Source organism: Thalassophryne amazonica, chromosome 23 (genome assembly GCF_902500255.1).
Source record: "Thalassophryne amazonica chromosome 23, fThaAma1.1, whole genome shotgun sequence".
In the NCBI taxonomy this organism is placed as follows: Eukaryota; Metazoa; Chordata; class Actinopteri; order Batrachoidiformes; family Batrachoididae; genus Thalassophryne; species Thalassophryne amazonica.
In genome coordinates, this window is record NC_047125.1 from 2,158,401 (window position 1) to 2,180,858 (window position 22,458).

Consider the following 22,458-nt stretch of genomic DNA (forward strand, 5'->3'; position numbering starts at 1 on the left):
AACAGTCAGAAAGTGGTGACACATGAGTCATGTCTGCATGGGGGAGATAACAAAGCAAGGTAGCGGCTGGAACCTTCCATTCTTGCAACATGAGCCTTGTGGCTTGTCAAGACAGGATAAGGCACTTCATGAAAAATGCAGACAAACAAGTTTTTCTTTTTAAAACATCCTCTTCTCACAAAGAGGAAAAGTACACATAGTCATAAAAGGAAATAAATGATAATATAAGCATGAACTATATAAAATCCTTGACATAATCCTCCCTGTTTATCGTTTATTTACATGAGTTTGTCATGTCCAAAACACACTTCAATAGAAAATTTGTCCACTTTAACCACTTGTCTTATTACATTTTCAGCTAAAGCTTCATAGGCTAAGAGTGTGTTAACTCATCACGCCAACAGTTCAAACTTAAACTGGAGTTGTGGGCTTTTCAATATCTGTTGTGTGCTGGGGTGTTTGGCTGGCTTTGTTTTTGTTTTCTGTTTCTCCCACCAGGTGGTATGCATTCAGGTCTGAGTGGCTGAGCATTAGGACCTCACCCTGAACACCTGAGGCTTATTTTTACATGCAGGTCATCAGGACTCACAGCTGTGGTGTATTCTGTCTTGATCAGAGATTGCTGCACTTAAACCTTGAATGCACAGTGTGTGATTGCCAGAGACTCGACCTTGTGAGCAGACGTGTGAGATCGACGTCGGGAGAACAATCTCACCATTACGGACGCAGAGACCTGAAGAGTGTGAGACCTCACCCAATCCTCCTTCACAGACTGTGGCGTCAAACCTGGAGCGGTCTCTGCGTCCGTAATGGTGAGATTCTTCATGAAGTGCCTTATCCTGTCTTGACAAGCCACAAGGCTCATGTTGCAAGAATGGAAGGTTCCAGCTGCTACCTTGCTTTGTTATCTCCCCCATGCAGACATGACTCATGTGTCACCACTCCCTGACTGTCCTTGTTTGTTTTTTTCTCATGTTGGTGAACTAAATAAAAAGCTGAGGCAGAGGAGGAGACTTTAGGAGAGCTTTGGAGCTGAGCACGTACAAGATGCTACTGCCCGCTCCTACTCTCCTCCTTTGCGCAAAGCATAAAATATATTTGCATCTCTCTGACTGGTTTCTTTACAGTGTCTGTGACTCTCATTTCTTTAAAACAGGGTGCGGACCCAACACTGTCAATGGAGGATCTGGTGAGGGGATTGGAAGGAGCTAAGGTGGTGGATGCGACCCGGATAAGGGTATTCAGAGAGGGTGTTAAAAGGGACACAGCTACCGTCATTTTGAGTTTTGAGGGAGATGCCCTTCCTGAGAAAGTCTATGAGGGTTGTCTAGCATTCAGGGTACAGCCGTACAGGAGACCTCCGTTAAGATGCTTTAAATGCCAGCGCTATGGGCACATTGCTGCTGCCTGCAGGGGGGAGCGCAGATGTGGAAAGTGCGGGGGCAACCACGATTTTGCTGAATGCAGGGTAGCTGCCCTAAGATGTGGAAGTTGTGGAGGTGGTCATATTGCTGGCAACAGAGAGTGTGAACACTACAGGCAAGCAGTGAAAGTCCAGAACTATAGAGAAGTTAATGAAGGTGTAAGTTATGCTGATGCTCTGAAGCAGGTGAAGCAGGGTGCCCCTGTGGCCACTGCCACCCCTACTTCTCCAGTTGTTGCGGTGGTGGTAAGCACTGTAACATTCCTAGTGGTTATTGCTGAAGTATTGTGCACTTCAAAGAAGGCTAAAAATAACTCTGACTTTGTCCGAGCTGTGTCTGAAGGTGCGCGCAAGATCTTTGGGATCACATGCATTAGTCCAGAGGATTTGTACAATATGATTTTTGGAAAGGACAAGGGGCAGACAGGCACTGAATCGCAAGATGGGGATAGTAGGTCTACTTAGCTTTATGGTGCTGTTCCATAATATCTTCCAATGGAATGCGCGGAGTCTCGTTGCTAACGGGCAGGAGCTCAAGGGATTTATTGCTGCTTTCAATGAGGACCATATGCCGAAAATAGCTTGTATTCAAGAAACTTGGTTAAAGCCGTGCTTAGATTTTGTTATCCCTGGTTTTGTCTGTTTTTGTAAGGATAGAATTACATTGGATGGGGGTTGTGCCACGTTTATTGCACAAGGCGTTCAGCATCGCAGACTAAATATTGAGACAGATCTGGAGTGTGTAGTGATTGAAGTCTGGTCAGCTACTGGGAGGTTTGCAGTTGTGAACTTTTACAATCCATGTTTGCCACTTGACATAAATAAACTGGATCATATAAGGAGTCAAGTGCGACCCCTAGTGGTCTGGGCAGGCGACTTTAACGCGCACAACCCCTTGTGGGGCAATGAGAAGAAGGATTCAAATGGGTCAGACTTTATGGACCGGCATGGTTTAGTAGTTCTGAATGATGGTAGACCTACCAGATTTGATATAAGGAACAAGTCAACATCATGCATTGATTTAACTTTCGCTTCCCCTGAACTTGCAAGATGTGGGGAATGGGATGTGTTTGGCAGTTGCACCATGGGGAGTGATCACTTTCCCATTTTGACTGGATTTAACAGATCCCTGCGGATTGAAGATGAACTAGTTCTAGATGAATTTAATTTTAAGAGAGGGGATTGGGATAAATTTAATGAGTGTCTATTGGAGGTGAGTAACAGTGTAAACAGTAAAGGAAGCCTGTAGGATTACTGTGAGTCCTTTTGAAGTGCTGTCAGGGCAGCTGCTGAAAAATCTGTTCCAAAGAGGGAGCAGAGGAAAAAAAAGAAAATCATACCTTGGTGGACTAAAGCCTGTGCTGATGCTGTCACAGCACGCAATAACGCATATAGAAAACTTAGGAAGTACCCAACTGACCCTAATGTCGTTGAGTTTCAAAGGTGTAGAGCTAAGGCAAGAAGGGTCATTAAGCAGGCAAAGAAAGAGAGTTGGCAGAAGTACTGTGGTACCTTGGGATCCCAAACTTCAATTAAACAAGTGTGGGGCATGATCCATCGTATGACCGGCATCAATAGAGGGGTATCTATCCCTGTTTTGAAAGAGGGAGCTGCAGTGGCCGTAGGGAACAATGAAAAGGCTGAGTTCCTAGGGAAGACTTTCCAAAGTGTGCACAGCAAAGATAATATCAGCGGTGAAGCTATGAGTATTAGGAATACTCGGCTGGCACAAGAAAGCTTTAAGTTAAATTATAGTGAAGATAACAGTGATCCCACTAACCTTTTCTTCTCTATGAAGGTGCTCACAAGGGCTATAAGGAAAGGAAACCACACAGCACCTGGAAAGGATGGACTGGGGTATGGACTCTTTCAGCATTTGAATGATGACATGTTAGATGAGATGTTGTGTCTAATCAACACTTTGTGGGGGGGATGGACGGCTTCTTCGGGACTGGAGGCATGCTGTCATTGTACCCGTCTTAAAGCCAGGTAAAGAGGTGAGTAATCCTCTGTCATACAGGCCTATTGCTTTAACTCCTGTTTTGTGTAAGATCATGGAGAGGATGGTAACGGATACACTAGTTTATAAACTGGAAAAGGGAGGGTATTTTACTCCTGCCCAAAATGGCTTTAGGCAGGGCAAGGCCACTATGGACTCAGTGGTAGTCCTGGACAGTGAAATAAAAAAGGCATTAGTTAACCGGGAATCTGTCTTAGCTGTGTTTTTAGATATCGAAAAAGCATACGATATGCTCTGGAAAGAGGGACTTCTCTTTAAACGATTCGATGCAGGGATTACTGGCAGAATGTTTAATTGGATCAAAAACTTCTTGAGTGAGCGCAGTATAGAGGTCCGTGTTGGAGGGTGTTTCTGTTCAATGTCATGATCAATGATATGTTTGAAGCGGTGGGAGAGAGCTTTGGAAAGTCTCTGTTTGCAGATGATGGTGCTCTTTGGAAAAGAGGTAGAAATGTTAAATTCCTCTTCTGTCAGATACAGTCTGCATTGGATAAAGTACAATGCTGGGCAGACAAGTGGGGCTTTAGACTGTCTGTGTCCAAGTCTAAATTTGTCATCTTTGGAAGGAAAAGGAACATTGGCAATCACAGCTTAAAACTGTATGGTGAACTTATTGAGAGAGTGCAAGTGTTCAAATTTCTTGGTATATGGCTGGATGAAAAACTGACATATGGGGAGCATGTACAGAAAATGGTGGGTAAGTGTTGCAAGATTATAAATATTTTAAGATGTCTCACAGGCTCATCCTGGGGTGCAGATAGGGAAGTGCAGTTAATGATTTATCGAGCGATGATCCGTTCTATCTTTGACTACGGGGGTGTGGTGTATGGTTCTGCTGCTCAGTCAGTACTGGCAAAGTTAGATGTTGTCCAGGCTAGAGCCTTGAGACTTTGCACTGGGACCATGAGGACAACACCAATTCCAGCTCTGTAAGTGGAGGCGGGAGAGATTCCTCTGAGCCTGCGTAGGAAAAAGGTGGCTTTTAATTATATTGTTAAATTAAAGGGGTCTGGTAGTTCACTCATCTCAACTACTGTGCTAAATGATTGTTGGGAATTTAGTCAGGGTATGAGTAAGACTGTAAGGAAACCCTATTTGCATTGCGTAAAAAATCATATCCAGGAACTTCCCTTTTATAACAAGGGAATTGTGCCCCCTGTGCTCTGGCCCCAGATTCCTCCTTGGCTTTGGCGTGAGCCAAATATTGATCTGACAATAAGTCATTTGTTAAAGAATGGGTCCAAGGAAAGCTTGGCATCTCATGTGAGTATCCATCTTGGAAATAATTGGAATGGTGTAGTTAGAATATTCACAGATGGTTCTAACGACCCAAATAGTAACAATGTTGGTTTTGGGTTTTATGTACCCCATCTTGACCTTCGACAGAGTCACCGCCTTCCGGACGGCCTGTCTTTCTTCTCAGATGAATTAACTGCAATTTTGTTGGTGTTGTGGTGGCTTGAGGAAAGTGGAGTCAAGAGTGCAGTGATTTGCACTGACTCTTTGTCATCTCTGATGGCCCTGGAAGGAGGTGAGGCTTATAAAGCTCGACCAGACATTATTGATGAAATTTTGATTACAATATACAGGTTAGAGGTGGTGGGTTTTGACGTGGCTTTTCTGTGGGTGCCGGCTCATGTTGGAGTTGAAGGCAATGAAATTGCAGATGGCCTTGCTAAGGCAAGCTTAAAAGAAGTGAGCACTCATTTTAAAGTGCCTTTTGGGAGAACTGAGTGTCGCTCTTTTGTTATGGATGCCATAGGAAAGCAGTGGCAGCAAATGTGGGATGCTGAAATTAGGGGAAGAAAGTCACATGGTATTGTTCCTTCAGTTAATGGCACCATTATAAGATCTGGCCTCTCTCGGCAGGATGATGTCAAGCTGACTCGTCTCCGGCTGGGCCATTGTGGGTTGGCTAGTGGGTTGTTCCTCATTGGAAAACACAAAGATGGCCTTTGTGAATTTTATGATGTCCCTGAAACAGTGACTCATTTTATTTTGCATTGTTCTGCTTATGCAGAGCAAAGAAAAGATATGTTCTGTGTGCTTACATCCAGGACCATTCTAGGTCAAGGAGCTTCCCCTAAAGAGACGGCAATGGCAGTCATAAACTTCCTGAGGAGCACAGGGTGTTAAAATAAACTGTAGGGCAGATAATTCCTTGTGTTTTCTAGGTGCACATTCTGACAAGTGGGGGGCAGCAATGCACTAGCCGTACCTAGTCTGCCGGAAATACAAAGAAGAAGAAGAAGAAGAAGAAGCTAAAGCTAGTTAGCTGGAGACGCTGGAAACTCTTCTCTGAACAGATCAAACTTCACTCTGTGATCCTCGAATAAGTTTTTTGAAGAGCTCCAGAAGCACAAAGGTCGACAGTAAACCGGAAGAAGAAGAAAAGGTGAAGTTAGTGTGAAAAGGTGGAAGAGCTGAGAAGGTTGTTGAAACAGCGGCTAACTGTTGCTAATGTTGAGATATTTTAGTTGGTAGAAACAAACAGATCGCAGAGCAGCAAGAAGAAACGAGTGGATTTAAAGAAGAGAAGAAACTAGTCAACGTGCTGGAAGCTGTTTTCAAGCCTGAAGTTCTCTGATCCAGAGCAGGTTTGTCCACTAAACTTTTGTATTCAGGTCTGTTTAAACAATGAAACGTGGCCTTGCATCAGCGCCGTCATGACGATTTTCAAGTTTAGGGTGTTTGGGTCCTGATAATCACGAAATGAGGATAAAATGTAACGAAATGGAGCAGATTGAACCAGACTGACTCCAAATAATTACTTTGATTTAATTCTTTAGCTTTTGTTTTTGTGAGATGAGCTCAGTTCATGTAGTTGGGGCAGGTGCGCCATCTGGTGTTGAAGAGATGGAACCTCAGTCAATAAGTCAGTCTGCTCCATTTCGCTCTGTTTAACCCCCGTTTCGTTATCAGGCCCATTTCGCTTAAAAATAATAAAATAAAAGTAATTAATTGAATCACATTCAATCATATTTGAAGTCAGTCCATTTCATTACTTTTTACCCTCATTTCATGATTATTAGGCTCGATTTTGCTCCATTTCCTTCATTTTGTATTTTAGTATAGCCGGGTTGTTCACTCTGTTTTCTCAGATAATTTTGCTTAAATTGTTTGAAATTTGTTGATGTTCCATGGAATAACCCTGCTAACACCAGACTGATTTTTATGTCTAATGCAGCTTTTTTTAATAAGTGACAATTCCTTTAACACAGGTGTGATCTATCAGTAGAACGAGTTGAACATAGACATTATAAAGAGGAGACGCTGCATCGACCGCTGCTGTTTATTAGAACAATCCATCGTAACTCTGAATACTAAACTGATTTTCAATGGAATCTTAAATGGAATAGTTTTGACTAGTGATGGCAATTTCGAAGCCTCATGAACCAATGAGTCACTGCAACACAACTGGCTGAAAATCGACACACTGCTTCGATGCGTTTGATACAGTTTGAAGGGTGACATCTGCTGGATTGTTTTGAAAATTACCTTGAGCGAGTGCCCTGACAAATGTTTGCATTAATTCATGACTGATGTGGTTTGTTCTTGGAAAATAATAATAATAAAATGTCATATGTATTATTGTCTTTTTTAATGTAATAATAGTCCCTACAGATGCACACATAATAGTTATGAAAGCCTTTATTGTAGACTATATGTAGATTTGTGTTATCATTCCTCAAACTATATTTGGATAAAATGTGACGGGAAAAGTGAGAAAGGCATGTGCTTCTGCAAATGGTGCTTATGTTGCTGTAATTTGTAAATTAGAATAGAGGGGATAGGAGACGGTGATTGTGCAACTTTCAACAATTTTTATTATAAAAAAAAAAAAAGAATAATTTCAACGGTGCTGGACTTTAATCGGCTCCTCTTCTGCCTCACCACCTCTCCAGCTTTGGAGAAGACCCACTCGCAAGGCACTGATGTTGCTGGCATCAACAAATATTTCTTTGCCATTCTCTGTAAATTGGGATAGACTGCAACTCGTGTCGCCCAGTATTTGAGCAGGTCTTCTCCTCTGGAGGTAGGCATATGTTGGGTCAAACCTTTGTAGTAAAGCCCTGAAGGCTTTGCTCTCCACTATTTTGAACGGTTGTGCATCTTCCACAACATAGTCCACCAGTGTCTCATCCAAATCAGCTCGTCTGCCTTTAATGGAAATACAGTATGACATGCTGAGCTATTTTTGTTGATGAGTATGTTTTAATCTTAGATAAAGAATAAACTATATCTTACATGGCCTGATTCCTGCTCCAGGAGCAGCACCAGAAGCAGCAGCCATTGATGTCTCGGGATGTTTGGACCTCAGGTGTCATTGAAGACATATTGTTACTGTACGTCAGCTCTTGAGCACAAATCAAGCACTTGTCCTTTTTGGGACTTATTAGATCAAAGTGCTCCCAATCAATTGATTGTGCTCTTTTTGGAACTGGCTCCTCCATGTCCCTTCCTCACCACGACTCACTCTCTCTCACACACACACACTCACCTTTCTCACACCTTTCACTTAAACTAAATCACAGCTCTTCAGTCACTCAGCTCAGTCTCTGATCTACCTATAATATATAGTCTAACGTATAACCGGTGTTGATGTACTGTGTGAATAAATGTTTTATATGTTGTGTTTGGTGTGTGTCTGTCTATGTTAGATCCTATGTGTATGTAGCTAACTATACTAAGTTAACTCTAAACAAGACCTAAATATAAACTAATGCTTTCCTTGCCTCCGATTTACGTGCTAATTGGTAATAACAGTGTCACTAGCAATCTCGTCCTCTCACAAACCCACGGTTTGAGCCGCGATTCAGATCTCATTTAAATACTTGGCGGGTCGTATTGACACGCCCAGATTATTCATATTTTCCGCGAAGTTCGACACGTGGTGTGACGTAACGAGGCCTCGCTCGCAGTGGTCACGTGATGGGGGCGTGCTCCAAACACTGCTCACTGACACTTCTGGTTCACAAAGCTCGATTCTGTGTCGAGCAGCCTGACTCGAGCTTAACATCACTAGTTTTGACTGTGCTGAATGTTTGGTCTCCAAAGTAAAGGTCAAAAAACGTTGACATCCGTTGGATTCTGTGATGTGACCTGTTACTCCGTAACATGATAACTAAGCAGGACAGATGGTGCAAACTATTTCTTTTTAGAACCCTATCAACCCAAAAAATAATTTGCATCATTTTTTACCAAAATTGGAACAGTTTTAACTTTTGACCCCTGTACAAACTGAAACTGACCTTTGTCACCATTTTTACTGTTTTTCCCCATAACTCCAGCACATTCAGTCATAGACAGTCCAAACTATGCCTTTTCGGAATCTTTATGATCAGATAAATAATGTGGTATAGTTTTCAACATGATTGGAGCATTTTTAAATTTTGATCCCTGTGTAATTATTTACTGACCCCTGTAGCTCATTAGAGGTCAGCTCCAGGATGTCTCCATATCGGAAAATAAACACAAGTTAATTTAGAATGTGTGTGTCAAATTTTATGCTTTTATCACAAACTGAACAATTGGTATGGAAATTTTAACTAAGCTGCACCACGATGGCACACTGGAGCATGTTCTTTAATTTCAATATAGTTTCATTTATATGGCACCAAATCACAACAAAGTTGCCTCAAGGCGCTTCACACAAATAAGGTCTAACCTTATCAACCCCCAGAACAAGAACACAGTCATGTTCTTAAAGTACAGTCTTTAAGTATTTTTTATGTGTGAGCTCTTGCTTGCCTCTACTGGTGGTTGGCTCTCACTGCGGTATTGTATCACTTCCTGTTCCGGAGCACAGCGGTGTTTTGCTGTATCTGTTAGCTGTTTAATCTGCACAGTTAGATTGATCTAGTTAACTAGATAACGATTTGTTTCACAGTGTAATCTTCACGTGCCTTAACTAAAGCACTCCCTCTGCTGAATCACCTCTAAATTATTTACACATTATTCACTTTGTGTGTTTTTAGGAATCCGCTAGCTTAGCGCAGCTACTAGCTCTTAGCCGGTTTAGCATGGCGGCTTCTCCTATCTCTCCCGCACTTTTCTGCTCTGGGTGTGAAATGTTTAGTTATTCCTCGGCCTCCTTTAGCAGTAATGGTACTTGTAATAAGTGTAGCTTATTCGTAGCTTTGGATGCCAGGCTGGGCGAATTGGAGACTCAGCTCCGCACCATGGAAAATTCTACAGCTAGCCAGGCCCCTGTAGTCGGTGCGGACCAAGGTAGCTTAGCCGCTGTTAGTTTCCCTCTGGCAGATCCCGAGCAGCCGGGAAAGCAGGCCGACTGGGTGACTGTGAGGAGGAAGCGTAGTTCTAAACAGAAGCCCCGTGTACACCGCCAACACGTTCACATTTCTAACCGTTTTTCCCCACTCGACGACACACCCGCTGAGGATCAAACTCTGGTTATTGGCGACTCTGTTTTGAGAAATGTGAAGTTAGCGACACCAGCAACCATAGTCAGTTGTCTTCCGGGGGCCAGAGCAGGCGACATTGAAGGAAATTTGAAAGTGCTGGCTAAGGCTAAGCGTAAATTTGGTAAGATTGTAATTCACGTCGGCAGTAATGACACCCGGTTACGCCAATCGGAGGTCACTAAAATTAACATTGAATCGGTGTGTAACTTTGCAAAAACAATGTCGGACTCTGTAGTTTTCTCTGGGCCCCTCCCCAATCGGACCGGGAGTGACATGTTTAGCCGCATGTTCTCCTTGAATTGCTGGCTGTCTGAGTGGTGTCCATAAAATGAGGTGGGCTTCATAGATAATTGGCAAAGCTTCTGGGGAAAACCTGGTCTTGTTAGGAGAGATGGCATCCATCCCACTTTGGATGGAGCAGCTCTCATTTCTAGAAATCTGGCCAATTTTCTTAAATCCTCCAAACCGTGACTATCCAGGGTTGGGACCAGGAAGCAGAGTTGTAGTTTTACACACCTCTCTGCAGCTTCTCTCCCCCTGCCATCCCCTCATTACCCCATCCCCGTAGAGACGGTGCCTGCTCCCAGACCACCAATAACCAGCAAAAATCTATTTAAGCATAAAAATTCAAAAAGAAAAAATAATATAGCACCTTCAACTGCACCACAGACTAAAACAGTTAAATGTGGTCTATTAAACATTAGGTCTCTCTCTTCTAAGTCCCTGTTAGTAAATGATATAATAATTGATCAACATATTGATTTATTCTGCCTTACAGAAACCTGGTTACAGCAGGATGAATATGTTAGTTTAAATGAGTCAACTCCCCCGAGTCACACTAACTGCCAGAATGCTCGTAGCACGGGCCGAGGCGGAAGATTATCAGCAATCTTCCATTCCAGCTTATTAATTAATCAAAAACCCAGACAGAGCTTTAATTCATTTGAAAGCTTGGCTCTTAGTCTTGTCCATCCAAATTGGAAGTCCCAAAAAACAGTTTTATTTGTTGTTATCTATCGTCCTCCTGGTTGTTACTGTGAGTTTCTCTGTGAATTTTCGGACCTTTTGTCTGACTTAGTGCTTAGCTCAGATAAGATAATTATAGTGGGCGATTTTAATATCCACATAGATGCTGAGAATGACAGCCTCAACACTGCATTTAATCTATTATTAGACTCAATTGGCTTCACTCAAAATGTAAATGAGTCCACCCACCACTTTAATCATACTTTAGATCTTGTTCTGACTTATGGTATGAAAATTGAATACTTAACAGTATTCCCTGAAAACCCACTTCTGTCTGATCATTTCTTAATAACATTTACTTTAATTGACTACCCAGCAGTGGGCAATAAGATTCATTACAGTAGAAGTTTTTCGGAAAGCGCTGTAACTAGGTTTAAGGATATGATTCCTTCTTTGTTATGTTCTCCAATGCCATATACTAACACAGTGCAGAGTAGCTACCTAAACCCTGTGAGTGAGATAGATTATCTCCTCAATAGTTTCACGTCCTCATTGAGCACAACTTTGGATGCTGTAGCTCCTCTGAAAAAGAGAGCCTTAAATCAGTAGTGCCTGACTCCGTGGTATAACTCACAAACTCATAGCTTAAAGCAGATAACCTGTAAGTTGGAGAGGAAATGGCGTCTCACTAATTTAGAAGATCTTCACTTAGCCTGGAAAAAGAGTCTGTTGCTCTATAAAAAAGCCCTCCGTAAAGCTAGGACATCTTACTACTCATCACTAATTGAAGAAAATAAGAACAACCCCAGGTTTCTTTTCAACACTGTAGCCAGGCTGACAAAGAGTCAGAGCTCTATTGAGCCGAGTATTCCTTTAACTTTAACTAGTAATGACTTACTCATAAAACTTACAAACTTACTCATAACCATCCCAAAGACATATCGTTACCTTTGGCTGCTTTCAGCAATGCTTGTATTTGGTTAGACTCTCTCCGATTGTTCTGTTATTTTCATTAGTTACTTCCTCCAAACCATCAACATGTCTGAGACCCCATTCCTACCAGGCTGCTCAAGGAAGCCCTACCATTAATGGCTTTTAAGGTGGCAGTAATTAAACCATTACTTAAAAAGCCATCACTTGACCCAGCTATCTTAGCTAATTATAGGCCAATCTCCAACCTTCCTTTTCTCTCAAAAATCATTGAAAGGGTAGCTGTAAAACAGCTAACTGATCATCTGCAGAGGAATGGTCTGTTTGAAGAGTTTCAGTCAGGTTTTAGAATTCATCATAGTACAGAAACAACATTAGTGAAGGTTACAAATGATCTTCTTATGGCCTCAGACAGTGGACTCATCTCTGTGCTTGTCCTGTTAGACCTCAGCGCTGCTTTTGATACTGTTGACCATAAAATTTTATTACAGAGATTAGAGCATGCCATAGGTATTAAAGGCACTGCGCTGTGGTGGTTTGAATCACATTTATCTAATAGATTACAATTTGTTAATGTAAATCAATCAATCAATCAATTTTTTTATATAGCGCCAAATCACAACAAACAGCTGCCCCAAGGCGCAGCTAAATGGGGAGTCTTCTTCACACACTAAGGTTAATTATGGAGTTCCACAAGGTTCTGTGCTAGGACCAATTTTATTCACTTTATACATGCTTCCCTTAGGCAGTATTATTAGAAAGCATTGCTTAAATTTTCATTGTTACGCAGATGATACCCAGCTTTATCTATCCATGAAGCCAGAGGACACACACCAATTAGTTAAACTGCAGGAATGTCTTTCAGACATAAAGACATGGATGACTTATTTCCTGCTTTTAAATTCAGATAAAACTGAAGTTATTGTACTTGGCCCCACAAATCTTAGAAATATGGTGTCTAACCAGATCCTTACTCTGGATGGCATTACCCTGACCTCTAGTAATACTGTGAGACATCTTGGAGTCATTTTTGATCAGGATATGTCATTCAATGCGCATATTAAACAAATATGTAGGACTGCTTTTTTGCATTTGCGCAATATCTCTAAAATTAGAAAAGTCTTGTCTCAGAGTGATGCTGAAAAACTAATTCATGCATTTATTTCCTCTAGGCTGGACTATTGTAATTCATTATTATCAGGTTGTCCTAAAAGTTCCCTGAAAAGCCTTCAGTTAATTCAAAATGCTGCAGCTAGAGTACTGACGGGGACTAGAAGGAGAGAGCATATTTCACCCATATTGGCCTCTCTTCATTGGCTTCCTGTTAATTCTAGAATAGAATTTAAAATTCTTCTTCTTACTTATAAGGTTTTGAATAATCAGGTCCCATCTTATCTTAGGAACCTCATAGTACCATATCACCCCAAAAGAGCACTTCGCTCTCAGACTGCAGGCTTACTTGTAGTTCCTAGGGTTTGTAAGAGTAGAATGGGAGGCAGAGCCTTCAGCTTTCAGGCTCCTCTCCTGTGGAACCAGCTCCCAATTCAGATCAGGGAGACAGACACCCTCTCTATTTTTTAAGATTAGGCTTAAAACTTTCCTTTTTGCTAAAGCTTATAGTTAGGGCTGGATCAGGTGACCCAGAACCATTCCTTAGTTATGCTGCTATAGACTTAGACTGCTGGGGGGTTCCCATGATGCACTGAGTGTTTCTTTCTCTTTTTGCTCTTGTAGAGAAAGGAGGGGTCTACAGGGTGAATATAATAATGTTTTGGAATATTGAAAATGATCACTGGCGGATAATTTGAAGTTGGGGGCAGCACTTAATTAATCAGTTTAATTAATCAGTCTCAAACGTCTTTAGGCGTAAGCTCCGCAGGTCTGATCCGACACCCTTTGTAAAACCATACAAAAATCAGACAACGTCACGAGTTTAAGATATTTATTTAACCCTGGCAGGAGTTAAATAACAAGACATATCACAGTGATCAATTTGTTCTGACGGCATCAATTAGCAATGATTATACGATGTTCTGATCGTTTGGTTTCGTAGCGGGAGTTGTAGAGTAAAATTCGTCCTAATTTAACCGGTAGTTTACTTTGGTATTTGTCAACCTGAGAGAGAGTTAATGATTTTAAATAGAGTTAAATAAAGCCACTCTGTTTATCTGACAACATACGAGGTCTGTCCGTAAAGTATAGGTCCTTTTTATTTTTTTCAAAAACTATATGGATTTCATTCATATGTTTTTACGTCAGACATGCTTGAACCCTCGTGCGCATGCGTGAGTTTTTCCACGCCTGTCGGTGACGTCATTCGCCTGTGAGCACTCCTTGTGGGAGGAGTCGTCCAGCCCCTCGTCGGAATTCCTTTGTCTGAGAAGTTGCTGAGAGACTGGTGCTTTGTTTGATCAAAATTTTTTCTAAACCTGTGAGACACATCGAAGTGGACATGGTTCGAAAAATTAAGCTGGTCTTCAGTGAAAATTTTAACAGCTGATGAGAGATTTTGAGGTGATACTGTCGCTTTAAGGACTTTTCACGGAGCGAGACGTCGCTCAGCGCTCTCAGGCAGCGTCATCAGCCTGTTTCAAGCTTAAAGCCTCCACATTTCAGGCTCTATTGATCCAGGACGTCATGAGAGAACAGAGAAATTTCAGAAGAAGTCGGTTTCAGCATTTTATCCGGATATTCCACTGTTAAAGGAGATTTTTTTAATGAAAGACGTGCGGGCGGATTGCAGCGTCGGCTCGCAGCCGCGGCGACACTCCGCCACAGGAAAAACACCTCTGTTGGAAGCCTTGAGGACACGTTGGAACATCTCCAGCTGATAAACAATTTCTCATATACTCACTCCACTGAAAGTCATCAAAAGCCAACTGGATTTTACAAATGGTTATCAACACGGAGGTGTTTTTCCTGTGCCGCCGCACCGTGTCGGCTGCGTCCCGATGCGCGGACCCGTCCGCACGTCTTTCATTAAAAAAATCTCCTTTAACAGTGGAATATCCGGATAAAATGCTGAAACCGACTTCTTCTGAAACTTCTCTGTTGTCTCACGACGTCCTGGATCAATAGAGCCTGAAATGTGGAGGTTTTAAGCTTGAAACAGGCTGACGACGCCGCCTGAGAGTGCTGAGCGACGTCTCGCACCGTGAAAAGTCCTTAAAGCGACAGAATCACCTCAAAATCTCTCATCAGCCGTTAAAATTTTCACTGAAAACCAGCTTAATTTTTCAAACCGTGTCCACTTTGATGTGTCTCACAGGTTTAGAAAAAATTTTGATCAAACAAAGCGCCAGTCTCTCAGCAACTTCTCAGACAAAGGAATTCCGACGAGGGGCTGGACAACTCCTCCCACAAGGAGTGCTCACAGGCGAATGACGTCACCGACAGGCGTGGAAAAACTCGCGCATGCGCACGAGGGTTCAAGCATGTCTGACGTAAAAACATATGAATGAAATCCATATAGTTTTTGAAAAAAATAAAAAGGACCTATACTTTACGGACAGCCCTCGTAGCCTGGTCTTACTTTGCGCTGTCTTCGTGAGGTCCGATGCTGGAATCGTCTGGTTCAGTCGACGCTCTGTCTACCACACAGCCTCGTCGGGGACCTTGACAAAGGTTCTGTCGGTCCGACCCGCTCGGCCTCGTCAGAATAAAAGTTTGAGCGTCTTTATTCTCTATCAAAAATAAAAAATTTGTCTTTCGTTGTCGTCTTTTGGAAGCTTGGTCGAATCACAATTCAATGCAAAAAGAGTTGACTTCAGAAGAAAAAGGTTTGACAAAAAAGGAATTTGGATTTTTATGAAGAAAAGTATTTTAATTTGGAATTCAAAAAAGGAGAACTTAACATGTCCAGCGCTTTAACTTGATAAAGGTCGCAAAAGTTATCTGTCGAAAAGAAATAGTAAATTCTTGTCGGTAAGCCATCAAGAATGGAAATCTTAGGTAGCACGTGGATTCAGACAAAGGGTCATAAATGACGGCTTTAGGCGGCGTCTTTACCCAAGGAAAAGAAAAGATGATAGAGGAAAGAGAGCGTAAGGAAAAAGAGAGAGGCGTTCTCGGGCGCGGGCTCTTTTAACAGGGTTAATAAGCTCCACCCCCAAGAATTCGGTGTAATGTAATTTCTGGGGTCCTTTGTCTAATTTTTATATATATAAAACAGCGAGGTTCCAACATTCCGCTTTGAAACCAAATCATCTTGCAGAATAAATCTTGAAACTGTTGACCTGAAATTATATACCACACATATATATTGTGTATAAAACACATTAAGTAAACATTTCCAAATAAGCAAAGCATAACATCAAATATAAAACTTTCATGCATGTATAAAGAAATAAGACATGTTTCCTTTCCTTCTTTTTTTTTTTGTTACAGACAATATAATGACATTCCCTTTAAACTGTAGTCGGGACATTTTGAGGTTTGCCGGACGACCGTAGCCTGCTCTTCCCAAATCGTCCCACAGGGGTCGCTCTTGCTCCATGGTTAAAGTTTTATATTTATCCAACAGGGCGGTAAAGGGCGTTGAGCGTGCATCTGGTTTTGGGTAACTGATAAGAGTTCACAGCTATGTGGAGAATGCTTTTTGGTTAATCTTAAATCCTTAAAGTGTTGGGGGTTTGTTGACAGATCCAAGCCGTGCCTGGCTTGAAAGTCTCTTCTTTGACACCTGGAGATATACCAGGCCTGGCTGTAGGGGGTTTTATCTCTGTTTAAGGGAATTCCAACCCCATCTTACTGCAAACTGAAGGTGGTGATTTGTATAATCACAGCTTTCCGCTACACTCTGTATGCACCACTCTGCATTTAATCATTAGTGATTGATCTCTGCTGTCTTCCACAGTATGTCTTTTTCCTGGTTCTCTCCCTCAGCCCCAACGAAGACTGCCTCTCCCTGAGCCTGGTTCTGCTGGAGGTTGCTTCCTGTTAAAAGGGAGTTTTTCCTTCCCACTGTCGCCAAGTGCTTGCTCACAGGGGGTCGTCTTGACCGTTGGGGTTTTTATGTAATTATTGTATGGCTTTTTGCCTTATAATATAAAGCGCCTTGGGGCAACTGTTTGTTGTGATTTGGCGCTATATAAATAAAATTGATTTGATTTGATCTCTGTTGCTGCCCCTTTGCTATTGGTACATGTTCACAATGAATTCGTCGTCGTCAACTTTGGCCTCAAGAACAGCTATCTCGCACTCGTTGATAAGGCAGGCTGGCTCGTCCCAATGCTGGGGATCATCACCGTCCATGGCACTAGTAACGGGAAACTGTCCGTGTCAGACGAAGGCTACGTGCACACGCAGGTTAGCCACAAATGTTTGAAACGTGCGTACATAGTTGATAAAACGTTCTTAACGCTGTTGTTACTGTATGAAAACGTTGCTTTACAAGAATGTTTCATTCAGTTCGTCGAGGCTTTAGTTATTGATTAATTCAGATGTTGTTGCGTTCGTTCAATCCGTCGGACGTGTGAGGTCCAACGAACATTAACATGGTCGAACAAAATGCTAATGTTACAAAAACTAAACACACAATAAGAAATTGACAAAAACGACAGCAAAACAAAATACGGTTGTTGACAGCATTCGTTCAAATTTTATGAGTTTAAAAACTTTGACAAAGTGCCAGCTGCAGCAAGCAATGAAGCTGAGCGAAGGTTAAATGATGCCAACGAAAATCCAGATTTGGGACTTTCGTTTGGGCTTTGTTGTCCTTCCTTAGTGCTGTTGAGCGGAACTTTAGGAAAACTTTCATGTCTGGTGATGTCTGGGAACAGGGTTGGTATCTCCTGCTTTAGAACGTCTGTCCCAGCACAGGGACATTTCGCTGTTGTCTCACACTTGTGATTGGTCAGCCTGGGCAGCAGAGCAGCAGCAGATGATTAAATCGGCCTGTTTTTAGTCTTTCCTCCACTTGGTCGTTGACTCTCTTTCTTTTGTGTGTCTTAAAGTCTTTCTACAAACATGTCTGAAGTCCAGCAGCTGAGGGACACGTTGAAACTACAGCAAACACCTGCTGATGAGGGAATGATCACAGACCAGGAAGAAGAAATGTGTCATTTAAAAGAAGAGAACAAAAGAGGTAAAGGGCTGGATGCTGTTTTTAATCCTCCAAATCTCTCCTACAGAACAGGTTTGTTCACTCAGCTTAGTTTGTCTTACTGATACTTTATAATGTGTTACTGTAACAGTCAAATATTTTACTCCTCTAGTATTCCTCCAGAGATTCTGTCAATACTTAGACAACAGGATGAGGAGGATTTTGATGAAAGATGCATGTAAAATCTCTGGATAATTTCTTAATGAAGGAAAGTGATGTCACCGTTCTCAATGTTTCATCTCCCTTTGTCCAAGATCAGCAGGGACTTTGTATTTAGAAATGAACAAAGGTAACTGAAAGGATTCTGGTGGCAGTGATTTGTGTATTCTGGCATGTAGAGGTTTGGTTTATTTTGATCCAATGCTTGTCAGTAAAAGGTGAACATCAATAACCTGTTGTACTCGAGTAAGAGCAGCTCTGGTTATGAGCAAACCAAGAATAATTATCTTTACTCACAGAATTTATTCATCACTGTAATATTAATTCAGATCAACATGACTTAATTAAATAAAATCCATTATTTTCTACAGCTCCCATCAACAACCCAAACTGGGGAACTTTTCCTTGGTAACTTCGTACTATTAATAGCCAGCTTTGTGACCAGACGTGACATATCAACCTGAATAGTGTCAATGTGGAAGTGTGCAGAAATGTTAGATTAGATATACTTTATTGATCTCACAGTGGAGAAATTATGTTTACACTCCAGTTACCTCAGACAGCAATTAGTCCACAATTATTACTTGTTTACTGTAATAATGGCACACATCAGAATTAAAGGCAACACGTGTTTCAAACACAACAAATGTGTGTGTTTGAAACAGAGAAAGAGAGGCTGTGATGGAAGTCCGGTCCCAGAAACAGTCTTGTTAAGTAGACCTGCATTGAAATAAATGCAGTCAGATCTTTGGACCAAAAAATGACTTATATTTACACATAACATCCTTCTGAATGTAGTAAAGTAAATCTGCAAGCTCAGATCTGTCATTCAACGGAGAAATCTTCCTTTTAAAATGACAAATTTACAGCTAAATTTAGCCCTCCGCAAAACTGTCATCACATCCGGGACACTGCTGAGATGTCAGGGAGAAGACCCTCTCCCAGCATGCATTGCGCGCGCCAACTGTAATTTGTGGATTTACGTCAGTTTGCATCTGCACCTCTTCTTTTTCTTGTCTTATATGGAAGGATCTAATTTTTTTAAGATTTCATATTGTCTTGTGGTACGCTTGGTGAGTACACATTTATTTGTGCTTGAAAATTATTTTTGGGGACTTTTTCATACGCCCGTTTGAGTGGTGTTGCATTGAAAATCTACTGTCTCACCTCCGGTGTTACCATCGCAGGGTACGGAGGCGAGACCCGCAAATAATCCAAGTCATTAAAAAGATATAAACCTCTCTCAGTGGAGCTCCGATTACCGAGATGTGCGGCGCTGCGGATTTTGCCGCAATAAGTCTGTCCTTGCAGCAACAGATGTCACCAGCCGCTCCACGTTAAAACAGCGAGCGTAATCTCTGGACTTGTGCCACGTTGGCTGCAGCTCCATTCAGTAGACACGGGGGTGTGAGTGGCCCACTGCGGCATTTACCGAGCCACTGCACTCGGTAAGTGCATCGGAGGCAGAGAGCGAGGCGTTGGGGAAGAACGCTGTTGATACGACCACAGCAAAAAAGGCTCTGAAGCCTGCTGACTTCTTTTTAACCCTTGAGATACAGAGCAAGTCTGCATCCAAGGACCACAGGGCACGAGGAGGCACATAAGGCTGAACAAGTTCAGCAAGATAGTTGAGTTCATGACCGTTTAGAGCAGAGGTCTCAAACCGGTTCCAGAAAGGGCCGAGAGGGTGCAGGCTTTCTGTGCAACCACCCGCTGCAGCAGGTGATTTCACTGATTAACTGATTTCACCTGTTCAAAGTGATTAACATCACTTTGAGTGAGAAGGTCTCAGAAGACTGTTTGAGACCTCTGGTTTAGAGCCTGAAATGTCTAACAAAATCTTGAAATCTAGTGCTTGAGTCGGTGAAGGGAAGCCAGAATGTCTGTGATCAAACCTCCTGGTTTTCATCAAAACTTGATCAACAGTAATTCTGTACCATCTGTAGACAAACAATATTTTATAGCAATCCAGGAAATAACACTGCAATAGTCAGTTGTGGAAGACAAGGATGTGAATTACAATTTGTGAAATTTAAAACAAATGCTGATGTACATTTCCACTTTATCAGTTCCATCAGTGTAATAACTTACTGTCATCAGGTCAAACTCACCACTGATACTTTATTTTAGTGAGTGTTGTCATTAACATTTGTTGTTAAATTAATTGTATTTTTTCTTTGCAGACATGCAGCCGTTGTTGGTGATTAAAGAAGAAACTCTCCCTGAACACCAGGAATGGAATCTGAGTGTTGACCAGGAGGACATTAAAGAAGAAGAGAAGCTGTGGATAAGTCAGCAGGGAGAGCAGCTTCAGCAGCTGGAGGAGGCAGATCTCACCAAGTTTGGTTTCACTGGCGGCCCTGTGAAGAGTGAAAATGATGATGAAAAACCAGAGTCATCACAGCTTCATCAATGCCGAAGTGATGAGAGCACAGAGGCTGAGCCTGTAGCCAGCAGCTCATCTGTACACAGAACACTGACAGCAGAAGCTGATGGAGAGGACGATGGAGGACCACAACCAGTCAGCAACTCAGGTCCAAACAGTCATTTACAACCAGATACCAGTGGCAGGAGTTCAGACAGTTCTGGAACTGAGACTGATGACAGTGATGACTGGAAACAGACCAGAGAACTTCAGTCAGGTTTTAACTGTCGAAAAAATACCAATATTGTTCGTTCAGGGAACACTGATGAAAAACAATTTAAAGGCTCTAAATATGGAAAAGCATCTGGTCACATCAACAACTCAGAGCAACAAAAGGAGAGGCAAGCAAGAAGAAAACCATTTAGCTGTTCTGATCAGAGTAAAAGACAGAAACAGAAGGGCACTCTGAACAAACACATTAAAATTCAGACAGGACAGAAAACATTTCACTGTTCTGAGTGTGGTCAAAGGTTTGGACTTAAGAGCCACCTGAACAGACACATGATAATTCATACAGGACAAAAAGCATTTGTCTGTTCTGAGTGTGGTCAAAGATTTGGACGAAGGGACAGCCTGAAAACACACATGATAAATCATACAGGACAAAAAGCATTTGTCTGTTCTGAGTGTGGTCAAAGGTTTGGATTTAAGAGCCACCTGAAAAGACACATGATAATTCATACAGGACAAAAAGCATTTGTCTGTTCTGAGTGTGGTCAAAGATTTGGACGAAGGGACGGCCTGAAAACACACATGATATATCATACAGGACAAAAAGCATTTGTCTGTTCTGAGTGTGGTCAAAGATTTGGACGAAGGGGCGGCCTGAAAACACACATGATATATCATACAGGACAAAAAGCATTTGTCTGTTTTGAGTGCGGTCAAAGATTTGGACAAAAGGGCAACCTGAACAGACACATGATAATTCATACAGGACAAAAAGCATTTGTCTGTTCTGAGTGCGGTCAAAGGTTTGGACAAAAGGGCAACCTGAACAGACACATGATAATTCATACAGGACAAAAAGCATTTGTCTGTTCTGAGTGTGGTCAAAGGTTTGGACTTAAGAGCCACCTGAAAACACACATGATATATCATACAGGACAAAAAGCATTTGTCTGTTCTGAGTGCGGTAAAAGATTTGGAGAAAAGAGCACGCTGAACAGACACATGATAATTCATAGCAAAACAGATAAACAAACTATTTGCAACAAACCCCAGACTAGTGTACAGAAAGCTGGCAAATGACACAATAGAAGTACAACAACCACCTGAGAGAAAGGAAATTGAAAAATTTTGGAGACCACTCTTTGAAGACCCAAAACAACACCAAGAGGCTGAGTGGATTGAAAAAATACAACAGAAAAACAAAGACAAACAACAAATGCCAGCAATTGTAATCAATGAAGAAGAGATCAGAAAGAAAATGAGTGAATACAGTAACTTCAAGGCACCTGGCATCGACAAAATCCCAAATTTTTGGCTGAAAAGACTGACAGCATTACACCAACATTATGCTGTGGCTTTCACAAAAATATTGAACGGAGAAGAGGACACACCAGACTGGCTAACGACAGGGAACACAAGCCTAATTCCAAAGACCAAGGAAACACAGCTTCCCAACAAGTACAGACCCATCTGCTGCCTAACAACAACATACAAATGGCTGACAGGAATCATAGCTGATGCCATTTATGAACATCTTGACAATGGTGGCTACCTGGAAAATGAACAGAAAGGATGTTCCAAAAGAAGATTAGGAGCTAAAAACCAGTTACTGACAGACAAAGCTATCCTGGAGGACTGCAAAACAAGGCAGAGGAACCTCAGCATGGCTTGGATTGATTACAAAAAGGCATTTGACAGTGTACCACACTCCTGGATCTTGAGGTGCTTAGAACTATACAACATCAATGAGAAAATAAGAACCTTCCTGAAAGCACAAATGAACAATTGGAACACCACCATCACCCTCAATCACACAGAGGGACAAATAACAATCCC

The 22,458-nt window shown here is 41.9% G+C and overlaps 2 long non-coding RNA genes across 2 annotated transcripts in view; both read left to right on the forward strand.

Annotated features, from left to right (window-relative positions):
• Positions 1 to 22,458, forward strand: part of LOC117504894 — a 797,517-nt gene that overhangs the window by 488,597 nt on the left and 286,462 nt on the right. The gene's annotated exons all lie outside the window — the stretch shown is intronic.
• On the forward strand, positions 5,967 to 20,226 carry LOC117504858. Its single transcript, XR_004558909.1, has 3 exons — positions 5,967 to 6,040; positions 17,719 to 17,849; positions 20,210 to 20,226. It is a non-coding gene; the product is annotated as an uncharacterized LOC117504858 (long non-coding RNA).